At 52.4% G+C, this 9,395-nt stretch overlaps 1 protein-coding gene across 11 annotated transcripts in view; it reads right to left on the bottom strand.

Moving 5' to 3' along the window:
• Window positions 1-8,961, bottom strand: part of ADGRL3 (adhesion G protein-coupled receptor L3) — a 1,472,013-nt gene extending 1,463,052 nt beyond the window's left edge. For 6 of the 11 annotated variants that reach the window (XM_069626104.1, XM_069626102.1, XM_069626105.1 and 3 more), the window contains exon 1: window positions 8,376-8,960. The gene's annotated coding sequence lies outside the window, so the exon portion shown is untranslated. Of the gene's footprint in view, window positions 1-8,375 lie in introns of all 11 variants that reach the window. The other 5 variants (XM_069626103.1, XM_069626108.1, XM_069626107.1 and 2 more) reach the window with 2 other exon arrangements.
• Window positions 8,962-9,395: the final 434 nt, after the last annotated feature.

Here is a 9,395-nt window from a genome sequence, read left to right on the forward strand (position 1 = left end):
AGGTCAACTATTGACTTGTTACAATATATGGAATAAAAAGAGGACAATGACGGCAGCCACGGTCGCTGCCGCATTGTAGGCGAATGTAATTCCATAGCCTGGAATGTCACACGTCATAACAAAGCATGCTGCAAAACCACGTGCCCTGCTAATAGGGCCAGGGTTGGCAAATGCCGCTTTCACTTTTATCTGTGCCAGAGACGTCTTCAGCGTGGTGTCTCCAGTGCGCGTGGGAACGAAAGCAACCTGTCATACAGAAAGCAGCAACAGTGACACAGCCACACATGTAGTTCGGGGAAGGCGTCGCCTAGGGACGGAATACTCTGTTAGGTGGAAGTTTGGCGTAAGGTGGCTACTTTGTTCAAAGCACCTCGATGTGAAGAAGCACTCATCACACCACTGACTGGAAACCCTACTGAATTATGTAACAAAATGGCGGCCATCATCCCCATGACAACAACTGAAGCACGCTCCTAGAAAAAAAGGGACAAATACAGTGCAGGGTCCGTGTCACAAACACGGAAACAGAGCCATCAAACTGTGCGCGCTGTGATCTCCGATATAAAAACAAGAAAGCAAAACGAGTGAGGCAGAAAAGAAAACAACAAGAGTTCACAAAAAAAAGGAAAATAAAGTGTTGCTATTTTATAGTGTTGCATACTGGCCCTGGCTTTTTCCTTTGATGATAGGATTGGTTATTTATAACGCGCTTAATACCCAGAGGATTCCAAGCGCGAACCCGGGGAATCGAACCTGTGCTGCTCCGTGTCGTCTTGCTTCCAAGGCGAGCACCTTGCCCCCGACCTATCCTCCCGAGAAGCTCAGTGAAGATATGACTGTGTGGTTGGTGGTTCCCGCTCTAACAGGGTCACAGGTTCATCTCTTCTTTGAAAGAGCTCCGTCACAAGGTGGCTTTGGCATTTTCACCACCCGGCTGTCTTCGGCACTAATAGGTTCTATGGGGATTCAGGGTACTCGCTGTCCTCAATCAATTTTTCCACGCTCGCTAAGGTGAAGATAGTCAAAAAGATTGATGTTGTTCAGAAGGACTCCAGCTTTTATCGCACTGAGATCATCAACTCCCCATGCCAATCCACCAGAAAAAAAGAAAACCTTGCTCTACTGGAGGCACTCTTCCAATTGTAGTTCCTTTAACCAGGCTGCGAAATTGAGGGGAGTTGGGAGCCGTTTAGCTCCTGCGTCTAGCATGGTAGAGCCTGGTTAGCTTGACACCAACAGCTAACAGGAGCTACTTTTGGCTCCTAGGGCCAACTGGAGCCTTCCAAACATATAAATGTGATATTAACGTTTAGTATTTGAGAATGTTAGTAAAGAAGAATTAGAATCTAATACACATTTAAACACAATGGTTCATACAAAATGGATAAAAAGTTAAGGAGCGTGTATGGTAGCTCCTGGTTCCCCTGCGGTAGCTCCGGCCTACAGGGCGATGCCGGACACCCATGAGCTGGTTTAAGCTCCTGCTCATCGAACCTCAATTTCGAACCCTGCTTTAACAAACAACTGTACTTATCTTGCTCTAAAGTCAGGATAATGCAACACTTCAAAGACTCAGCCATGATTCAACTTGTCAGAAAGCATGATAAGTACAAAAAAAATGGTTGTTGCCGATATTCCAGGATGCCGAGGTCACATTGCCAGCAAGAACTAAAAAAGCTGTACTTGGCCATTAGTACTCACTAGTAGAAAGAGAAAACTACATTCAAGGCGCAAATTCCTCAATGGAAAGCCGCTGCCCTACCTCAGTGGCAAACTAGGCAATCAAATCCCTGAACTCTCCCCGAGCTGCGACAACCACAATATTCTCCACATACCCTACACACGGCACCGTGGAGGCGTTCATGCATTCAGGGACAACCAACTACAATATGCAGATTCCAGCAACGCACAAGAAGACAAACCACTAGGACTTTAGAAAAAAAGCACTCCTCTCCCCTTGTCTGCACGCCCCAACTCCCCTCTATCAGCAAAAAAGGGCCTAGCGCTACTAGAGTTGGTGTGTCTCTTAAAACCTCTATCAACTGGTCAATGCTCTCAGCTAGACCCACGTACGGAGGGTGTAGCCAAGGGAACACAACTTGCACTCACCACGAACCATTGGCTACAGTTATTTGACTCTTGGAGAGCAAGACATTGTGTGCTGTGTGTATCGATAGTATTAGGTGGCAAGTAACTTTTGTATGGCTGGCTAGTAGCTTGCATCTTGAATTTTGGTCCCCTGGTAGACCATCATCCAGTATTGTTTGTATTCTCTGTGTTTAAATCCTTAACATAGAAATATTCAAAACGCTTCCACAAAAATCCTAGTTTAATTCCTAATCCAATCACAAAGACAATTACCATGCAAGTCCTCTCGTGTGCCTTATCCTGTTCTAGCCATTGATTATTTACAGTTAAAATCAATTATATCATGATCAAATTGAACCGCAATCCTAACGCTGACTTTGACAGAATTGATACACACGTTATGCAATGTTATTAAGTATTTATACTGTGCCCATCACCACCACGACCATAGTTGTTTTACTGCACCCGACCTTGCCCGCGATGTGGCCCCCCGAAAGCCCTCCTGGGTGCCATCAGGCATGTCAAACCTACCATGCACGTGTTCGCTTACTGGACCCAATTCCTCCCTATTCAATCCTATGTATTTTCCCCAAGTAACACTTCCCGAGAAACAGAGATAAAAAAATGTGATCACCAGTTAACAATAGTATCAAGAGTTTACCGTGGCCAGCCCCTATATCTCACCGTAGCACACAGAAGTTTGTTGGCCGATCGCCAGACAACCAAAATGAAAACATGAGCCAGTTCAACTCCATAGAGTGGAAAATTGAAAAAAGGTGGCCATGTGGTGTCATTTGTTTGAGTGGAGTGCACAGTAGAGCGTCTCAGGCAACTTTAGGGACCACCCATTGTCATGGCGGTAGATTTGCTTTTCTCATTAGAATTGATGGACCACAAGAATTACAATGCAAAGAAAAGAAAGAAAAAAAAAGGACTTGGTGAGGTTCTTCCTTCATGGCACAGGTCTAGCTAGGAGCTGGGAAGCTGTCCTCAAAGAGACCCTCTGCCCGCTCGCTAGTGCCTGCCTAGCATGGCTGCCCTTGCAGGCCTTGCGGCAAGCTAAACACTGCCACCAATATCATCAAGCACACATTTACATTCGCTTTCCTCCATCACACATGTGAAATTGCATCTTCAGTTTGGAAACCAAAATCAAACCAGGCCAGAGAGTGCCAGTCACATAAACAGCAGGTGTAGGCCGGCATACAGGGCTTGCATTACTAGAAGGCCATTTGAGAGAGCAGCCTGCAGCGCAACCAGCAGCGAGGCGCTAGCGTGTCATCAACGTGGTCCCAAAAACATGAAACCTGGCCTCCCTGTAAAGCAAGGAGGGAGCCAAAATTAGACTTTGGAGCGCTATAAAAGTGTTTTACACTAGTGGGCAAAATGCCTTTCTGCAGCTATTGTGTAGATTGCCCTTCAACTGTGTGTCACTGTGGGAAAATTGTTTCAGGCACAGACAAGTGAAAATAGACTTTTGCAAAAACAGTGTACGCCATCCGGAGACGTCATTTAGGGTTCGGAACTGTGAACCCTGAAGTCACCCTTGCTACCCCTGGGGTCTCCCTTGCTACCCCTACTAAAAAAAAAAACGTTTATGCGGTTCTTAGTTTCTGGAGTGGCTGATTTTCTGGTAACTATAGCCTGTAAAATAGCTCAGTGGGTGGACCGCTCGCTCTCGCTGCTGAGATGTGTGTGTGATCTGCAGCTTCGACTCCCAGCAAGGTCAACTCAGCATTTCTTTCTGCTGAGATCGATAAAGGAGTACCAACACAGGTTGGGTGATATTTTATGTATATTTGTTCTATATGAAGTGCTTAAGCGTAAAAGTGCTATATAGGTGCACATCATTATCATTTGGCCTAGGATGTCTGCTTGCATTCACAGTAATTGGGTAATATGGTCCTATACGCTCTGATATTAATGATACATAAGGGGATCCATTCTTTTATGCACTGTACATCACATTATAGTGATAACCTGACCATGGTTCCTCGTGTATTTATAAACAATGCTAGGTAATGCCACTTTCTTTTTTGTCAAGGGGTGAAAGGTCGTGTTCCATCACTTCCCGAGATGGCACTTCGGGGTGGGGTCAGATGACACCACTTCCTGTGATGTCACCAGAGGTCAAGGGTCGTGTGATGTCACTTCCGCTACCCGTGGCTTTTTGGGGGAAATGAAGTCCCTGACGCCATTGTAAGCACGTTTCTGTGCAAACATAGAATATGACTGTTAAAGTAAGCAATCCTCACAGCTTGCTTTGTTGCGCCACGCAGAACGTTTTGTTTACGCCAACTTGGTTCCATTCAGTTACTTAAACAAAAACGAACATATAACCCAGTAAGCGTAGCAGCGAACACATTCCTAAATGTTCTCGTGAAAGGTTGAACCAAGTCCAGCTGAAAAGCAAATGCCCTCATACCGGACACGCCCCTTCGTCCTCATGAAGTCCTGCACCCCGGGGCCCAGTCAGCGGCGCAATGGCATTTCAGGCTGCCTGCGCCCAACAGCCCCGTGGCCTCCAGACAGAAATGTCTTGGCAAGGCCCGGGAAGTGCACGCTAACCCACCCATGTGTCAGATCAGTCTGAAACCGGATACCCCGGAGCCCTCCCCGGCCAACACGGTGCGGAGGTGCTGCCACACCACTGCGCCTTTCAATGAGAGCTTCAAGCCCGCGGCCTCAATTAGCGCGTCACAACAGAGAGCGCGGCGTGTAATTGGGCGTATTTACAGGACGGTAGCGCTTGCTTCGAGAAGGAGAGCTCCTGCGGGAGGCCTACTACCTACACTCTCCCGTCCTCTGCCTTCGGCACACGGGAGGCCACCTCCTGCGCCGCCATCCATTATTCAGGAAAAGGACTCATTGAATAAATGTCTGCTCCAAGTCTCTAAACAAATTTAATTTCCGAGCACCGCTATCTGTGGCCCAGCGGGCTACTCGCGCCGGATAAGATCACACATTTAATCAACCGCGCCGCGCGCCTACACACGCACTCAAAGTGACGGCAAAGGCGCTCCAGAAGTTTGTTTTTAAAGTGCCGACCGACAGGGGGGAGACAGAAGTGGCCTTGGTAACCTTCTGGACAGCAGTCACTCCAATGAAAGACCAGTCCGATGGTGTTTGACTGGACTGGTGGCCAAGTGCACGTGGGTTGTGTGCCAACCTGATATTCTTTGATAAGGACCAGGCATTAGCGTCAGTACCCGATAACAGTGCCGGGGTGCAAGTGGAAACATATGCACTTGGGCAGAACAACATTTAAGGGGCTGCGGGCGGGGGGGGGGGCGGCATCCACGACTACTTGGGAGTAAAAACATCTACAAGATAGAGCGGTGTATGCCAGAGAGACTGGTACACAACACTGCAAAAACAAGGCATAAACAAATCAGCAACCCCACGCGGTTGAAGCCCCTTTCCGACTCCTGCCAACGTCCTCTCTTTGAGAGAGATGGTCTCCCCCCGACCACCCCCCCTTCTCCCAGAGCCCTGGAGAAGAGGCGGCGGCATTGAAACCGCTCTAACAGGGTCAGCTGTCAGCGGAATGCATTTTAGTATTCAAGTTACCCACCCAAGCAGAACACGCAGGGGGGGGGGAGCGCGCCCGGGCCCCCCTCAGTCTCGCGGGCTTCAGCCACAGCAGCAAACCGTGCCTGAGAACTGAAAACCGAGAGCACCCCCGCTGTTTCCGAGGGAGGCTGCTTGAAGGGTACGTCGTCAAACCAAACAGCATCCAAACCCGGCACCCATGACAGCCCTGCCACAGCAAGATTCCGGGCAGGTTTGGTTACAATCGGATTCAGACTCGGTGCACCCCTTCCCCGCCGAGAGGGTATTATTGACCTCCCCTCCGATGTACGCACCGATTCCCGTCAATTGGTGAAATCAGCTTCCCCATTGACACGCTTATACAATGATAATCGATCCCGACTCGATCTTCTAAAATATGTTTAAAACGTATGTGCAAAGGAGAAACACCGTGACGGCGGCGTCGTAGACTGCAGGCGCCCTCGTAGGATTGTTAATAGGAGACGTGCCGCGGGAAAGCAGGGCGAGCTGCGGCTGCATCCAGCGCAGAGAGGGGCGGCGAAGCCCGAAAACACCTCTCAGACGAACCCAATGCAAATTCGGGAAAGTGTAGAGCATTATTTAAAAGCCCAATGGCGTGCTAGAGCCCGAGGCCCTGGCCTGCCAGCCGGGTACCAGAGGCAGGTCAGCCCGGCGGCAAGCTGGCACCGTGCGCAAGATGCGATCACAGCACTGAAGAGATGGCCGGGCACAATGGCCGTGGGCGCCCGGAGAGCAGCCTGAGCCCCGGCCATTCTCGCCCAGGTTTAATAACAGAGGGCCGGCTCCCGACGACACACAGAGTGCACCGCGGAATGCTGGCTGGACACGGTGCCCGAATCCCCGCCACCCAAACACACACGCGCGACGTGACGTGCAGCCTGGGCCAAACAGTAGCAAAGCCGTGAAAAAACAACGTCTCAAATGCCGCTGGACTTCCCATTAGGATTAGAGAAGGCGTCCCTCTGCAGCGCGTGAACGATGGCCTGCGCAGCCTGCGCTTCGCTCCCTGCCACTTTCCCTACGGCACGGCTCAAAAACGTACACATGTACCCCAAACGACAGCCGTGTGCCTTTCTCATTCTGTAATGAGCATGCCGCGTGCATTTGCACTCGGCCGACGTGCGTTTACTAAGTGTGCGCCTGCCAGTAGTGTCAACCTCCACCCCCAGGGGTAAAGGGGACCCAGTCTGCAGGCGCGGCAACTCTGGTTCGCAACCACAACAAGGCCGGGGGGGGGGTCATTAGACGCCTGTGGGTTCGTCCTATAACGACTGTTTACAACCAGATCGCGGCGTGGATGATGCGAAAACTCGTCTCAGTGGGGTGGGGGGAGGGGTAGTAGTAATGTTCCGAGCCAGTCCTTACAGGTGGGCTCCAAGACAGGAGCCAACTGGGAAACTGACGCCATCAACCGAGCGCGAGGTTTCGGCTCTGCAGCCTCATCAAGGACCATTTTCAAAATAAGAGAAACTTAATTCCCACACACATCCAACCTACGCCCTGAGACCGCTGGCAAGGCGTGCATTCAAGCAACCGTTCTCCCACCTTCAAGCCCCCCCATTCCAGTCCTTATTGTTGCATGTGTGACACGCCATCACCCGGCACTGTGGATGCCGACAGTTGGGATGCCCACACATGCAGTCTGAAAAGAGGAGAGTGCATGCAACAGTCAACGCGGTGCTACGGTAAGTCTATGCAAACGACTGCAGCCCCAGCCCATCCCCCCCCGCAGACCGACACCACCACGCACGTTCACACCGGACCACAGGTGAGGGAAAACTAGGCAGCCACGCGTGTGGCAGTAAATAAAACGCACACACCGTTGTTTCTTCTAGAAAAAAGTTCTTGCCTGAAAAACACCTATTTTAAAACTGATCGTATGCCGGAGCGCTTTGCGACAGTTTCTACACCGCTCCCCCACCCCCCTTCTACCCCATCACCAACCCACCGTAAAACGGATCCTGGCACTGGAGGCAGAGGCAAACAGTGGGCAGTTTAAAATCACATCCTCTTTCTGCCAAAAGTGTCTCTTGGTGCCTTGCGCTCCAGTGTAAGAGTGCCTCTATGACGGCCTTCGAGGCGCATTTAAAGCCCTCTGAAAAACGCAGTATTTCTGAATATCAGCTGATATCCCTGTCCCACCTAGCGCCTAAAGTATTTTTGGGTGGCGCTAGGCGGTGTATGACACGGTCGGGCAATTACTCCCACCCCTTTGAAGTGATGGGAGAGCACAGGCAAACAGCAGAAATGCATACAAATACACCCAACAAATGGAGCAGCACATTCAACGTTCATCGGCACAGGCTGGGCAATGAGGGTCATTTGCAAAGGAGCATGGTGTGTTTGCGTGTGTATTATGCTGGGGGCGGGGGGGGGCACAGTTGAGGAATGTCACAGCGCAGCGGGGACAGCACACAGCCTTGCGGGGTGGCAGCACATTCACATGTCTGCACTGGTTTAATATTGTGCACCTGTGTCTGCAGTGGGCAGCACAGCACCCCGGCACAAGGAGGGGGGGGGTAACCATGTCATGCACGCGGGAGCTCCCCAACACCTGCTCCCGGCACGGAGAGGCCAGGGCTGCACGCAGGCTCCACCAGCAGCAGCGGACGGAGGTGGCCGGGGCACAAACAGCGCGCTGAAGAGCCGGAGCTTGCGCCTCCGGGGGCCGTGCCTGGGGATGTGCCCGGTGCCGGGCGCTCTTGCATCATTACCTGCCGGGCATCCTCCTCCTCCTTCTCGCTCCGGGTCCCCTCCGCGGGGAGACGTCCGACCCCAGCCCGGGGCAGCTGCGATAGCCTCCAGGATAAAAACAAATCGAGCGAGAATCCAGCGCCCTCCCCGAGATCCACAACCACCAAAAAGGATGAATGAAAAGGCCGGTCCCGCGCTCAGTCCCGGCCGGCGCTGGTGCTCTCCACCCGCAGCAGCAGCATCCTCCTGCTCTCCAGCCTCAACTAGGGCGCCCCGGGGGCGGGGTGGGGGCGCACTGCTGCCCGCCTCGTCTCATCCTCTCAGCATCCTCGGCGGCTGGTTCCAGGGGCACCTGCGGCTCGCGGGCTGCGCTGCTGCTCCTGCTCCTCCGGTGGCCGCTCCGCCCTGCTCCTCCTCCTCCTGCTCCTCACACTCTCCGGGCCATAGCGGGGCGGCGGCGGCTGATCCCGGGCGGTGATCAGCGCTGGGGCAGGTGCGGGCGGGCGGCAGCAATGATGCGACCACAGGGGCAGAGCCGGAGCTGGAGCGCGTGCACGGGAAACGGCGTCCGGCGGCGCGCGTGGGGGAGAGAACACACGCGCGGCCGCGCACGGGCACTCAGGGAGCGAGGGCGCGCAGTTGGAGGAGGGGGGAGGAGAGACGGATGCCGCTGACGCAGGAGGAGGAGCGGCGCCCGGGCCTGCACCCGGCGATGCAAGGCTTCATTAGGCAGAGACGTGCCCCGTGCCATCACTGGGGCAAGAGAGACACTACAGTACACCCGCCAGTGCGGTGCTGCCCCCCTGCCTCGCTCCGAGGGCCACACATATTCCTGCTACTGCATGCCTGGGGTAAACCCGCACCCTCTGCAGTTACAGTTTAACCCCATCTTCTAAAAATGTATCGTTCAGCTTCAGAAAGTATTTTATATCCAATTCGTATCAACAGAAAATGGCGACTCTAATGTAGGTTTGTCACACAACGCAAATAACTCTTTACCCCCTAATGATATCAACTTTTGTTTCACGCTCCTAAAAACG

The sequence above is a fragment of the Ambystoma mexicanum genome, chromosome 6p (assembly GCF_040938575.1).
Source record: "Ambystoma mexicanum isolate Mex_15411 chromosome 6p, UKY_AmexF1_1, whole genome shotgun sequence".
Taxonomy (NCBI): domain Eukaryota; kingdom Metazoa; phylum Chordata; class Amphibia; order Caudata; family Ambystomatidae; genus Ambystoma; species Ambystoma mexicanum.